This window comes from Phacochoerus africanus, chromosome 2 (assembly GCF_016906955.1).
Source record: "Phacochoerus africanus isolate WHEZ1 chromosome 2, ROS_Pafr_v1, whole genome shotgun sequence".
In the NCBI taxonomy this organism is placed as follows: domain Eukaryota; kingdom Metazoa; phylum Chordata; class Mammalia; order Artiodactyla; family Suidae; genus Phacochoerus; species Phacochoerus africanus.
Genome location: NC_062545.1, coordinates 266,653,264 through 266,656,946, shown reverse-complemented (window position 1 = coordinate 266,656,946; position 3,683 = coordinate 266,653,264). Strand labels below are relative to the sequence as shown.

Genomic DNA, 3,683 nt, shown 5'->3' with positions numbered 1-3,683 from the left:
TGAGGATGTGGGTTAGATCCCTGGCCTCATTCAGTGGGTGAGGGATCCAGCATTGCCCTGAGCTGTGGTGTAGGTCACAGATGCAGCTCGAATCATGAGTTGCTGTGTGGTGTAGATCAGCAGCTTCAGCTCCAATTAGAAGCTAGCCTGGGAACTTCCACATGCTGCATGTGCGGCCCTCAGAAGCTAAAATAATAGTAATTAAATTAAGTTAAACTATTGAACTGAAGTTATAGAAACAAAGTTCCAATTTTTCTTGCCCAGGTTTCAAGGCTTATGGTGACTGTGAGAATTCACTTCTTATATGTACCAGTGCTTCTTGCACCCACATCCATTGCAGCCATTGTAACCCATCTTTAGTCATCCTTCTTCATTCATGCCACTGGGAGGCACAGGTTTTCTCACACTAAGTAGTTCTTATCAATACTTGAGAACTATTAGGCATGAAAGTTAAACATAATATGCTACACATGTAATAAAGTAATGAAATTGAGGAATAAATCCTCACCCACACTCTGCCCTACTCTAGGATAGGGATGACTGAGGCAAAATCAAAGTGATTTAAAGATTCCTATTATATCATTTAAAACTTCAAGATCCTCCATTAGGTCCTTGCCTAAAATACCATGAAAGATTAATTTGGTTGACTTTGATATTTCTATCTACTAAAATGCAAATACTAGAAGAGAGACTCACACAAACTGCCATGTTTCACAACAGCACTGTACAAAATAATTCATCTGACTGCTGTTCTTTCTTATTTTATTGAGATATAGCTGACATATTAGTTGCAGGTGTACAACCTAGAGAGTCGATATTTTTATAGATTACATACAATATGAAGTTATTACAATGTTATTGACTATATTCCCTGTGCTGTACATAACATCCCTATGATTTATTTATTTTTATAACTAGGAATTTGCGCCTCTTAATCCCCTTCACCTATTTTGCCCATATCCACACCCCCACCTCCCACAACCTCCCCTCACGTGTGGCAACCACTGGTTTGTTCTCTGAGTCTATTTATGTTTTGTTATATTTGTTCATTTGCTGGGGTTTTTAGATTCCAAACATAAGTGAAAACTATGGTATTTGTCTCTCTCTCTGATTCTGAATGTTTTTCTGTGTAATTCATTCTTTACCTGAATTGAAAGTGTCTTTCATATAAGGTATTTTAAACCAAAGTCTTCTTACTATTAACTTACATCCACTGATTTTTTTTTAAATTGAAGTATATCCTTTTTGTTTTTATTTGACTCTGCCTCCAGTGGCCATAGGAAGCATTCCTTTTTTCTTTTTTCTTATTTTTTTTTGTCTTTTTAGGGCCACACACATGGCATATGGAGGTTCCCAGTCTAGGAGTCAAATCAGAGCTGTAGCCACTGGGCTACACCACAGCCATAGCAATGCCAGATCCAAGCCACTTCTGTTACCTACACCACAGCTCACAGCAGTGCTGGATCCTTAACCCAGTGAACAAAGTCAGGGATCGAACCCAAATCCTCATGGTTCCTATTTGGATTTGTTTCTGCTGCACCATGATGGGAACTCCCACATTTCTGATTAAACGTAATAAATTAACCTTCCTTCATCCTGAAAAAAATCAACAGATATAAAAGACATGGAAATATAGGAATCTCTAAGAGAGAAGAACACACAGGCAAAGAGCCACAGAAAGAGTCAAGCAATGAATTCACTGTGAGCACATGGAGGTGAGGAAGAGTAGAGACCAAAACATGTGTAAAGGCATAGACATGGATAAATAATAGTCAATTAAGTGATTTCTTTGTTTCAAATATAATGATCCTATAGCCCAGGATAGCCATGGGATATCCATATATTAGATTTTTATAAAGGGACCATGGTTCTATCACTTCGTGATTGGGGAACACAGATGCTGCAATTGGAAGCACCTGGTCTAATTTAGAGGTCATGCACACATACCCTTACCTCCAAAACACTTCTAGAAATTTAACTAATATAGAGTGTTTATGTATGCATAAGTATTTTGCATGAATATAGATTTCTACATAGATGTATACAAAAAATTAAGTAACCAAATTTGGCTGAAGTTATAAATAGATGTAAATACAGGAGGTTCCAAATAAATATGGAAAGAGCAAAGGGAATATGGTTTTCTAGAAAGGAGAGGTGCTATGGGGCAAGTAGCATTGTAGCATATGAACCAAGACATGGATAGAACTGTACAACTGTGGTGTGACAGAGACCATGGGGTGAAAAATGACAAAATTGAGGTCCATTTGATGAAAGAATATTTCTCCATGGAAGACTTGACTCAGAGGCTGTGTGCACACACCCCACCCCCACCCCTACACCTTGTAATCAGGGCCCACAATTTTTTTGGCTTTTGCTGTAGAAAGCCCATCTATATGAGACTTAATCCTGCTTATTAGATTCTCCAAGCCCCGTTTCATGTCTGTATTTCTTAAACTGACCAACATTGATGTCAGCACAGTGTAGATGACTGTTGCCATTCGGTCCTTGACAGAGTAGCTGGACAATGGCTGGAAATAGACAAAAATTATACTCCCATGAAACAGAGTCACCACAGTGAGATGGGAGCTGCAATGGAGAAGGTTTGTGTTTTCCAGCAGCTGAGGGGATTTTGAGGACAGCAATGAGGATTCTCAGGTAAGAGATGACAATGCAGCCAAATGGGGCCATCACAGAGGCCAGTCCTTCTGTCATGGCAACAACTCTATTGACAGATGTAAAAGAGCAGGCCAGCTTCAGAACGGGGTTCACATCACAGAAGAAGTGATGGATAACATTTGATGCACAGAAGATGAGCTGATTCACCAGGAGGACATGCAGGAGGGAATGAAGGTAGGAGAAAGCTGTGAAGGCGGCCAGTAGCAGCACACAGCGTCTGTGGTTCATAACAGTGACATAGTGGAAAGGGTTACAAATGGATACATAGCGGTCAATGGTCATAGCTGCCAGGAGGTAACTGTCCATGTTTCCAAAGGCCAGGAAGAAATACATCTGTGCCAGACATTCATTGTAGGAAATGGTCTTTGTCTCTGATAAGAAGTTCACCAACCTCTTGGGGACTATAACTGTGGTGTATCAAATAGCTTAGGAAGAAATACATGGGGATTTTGGAGTTGAGGATCAGAGCAGATAGCCAAGATGAAGAGCAGATTTCCCATCAAGGTGACCAGGTACATGATAAGAAAGAGGACAAAGAGTGTTTTTTGGTCCTCTGGGGAAGAGGAGAGTCCCAAGAGGATGAATTCAGAGTCTTGTGAGGTTGGACATTCCCATGGATGTGTATGTACCTACAGATAAATAATACTGTCAATTGATGGTTCTTACATTATGGAGGACATGGATTTTTTCCAACTTGTCCTTAGACTGAGTAGGTATTAATAGTTTCTACTGCAATAGTTTTCCTCCTGAATATGGAAAAAAATCATAGCCAAAGTTGTCCTTTCACTGGTTCTTTTAAAATCTTTGAGATAGTGATGTTCAGGAAATGTATATGGGGCAGCATTAGTGAGAGAGAGAAAGCAAGAGAGGAAGAGAGGGGGAGAAGGGGGTTGAGAGTTTCATCTCCTTTTTCTCTTTACTACTCCATGGCTGATGATTACAGGAACCACAGAGGCAGTCTGCCAAGCAGGTTTAGGTGTGCCTCTGATTAAGGATTATCAGTGACT

The 3,683-nt window shown here is 40.0% G+C and overlaps 1 pseudogene; it reads right to left on the bottom strand.

Moving 5' to 3' along the window:
- Positions 1 to 2,333: 2,333 nt before the first annotated feature.
- On the bottom strand, positions 2,334 to 3,309 carry LOC125120938 (olfactory receptor 1L3-like; annotated as a pseudogene).
- Between the last annotated feature and the right edge of the window lie 374 nt (positions 3,310 to 3,683).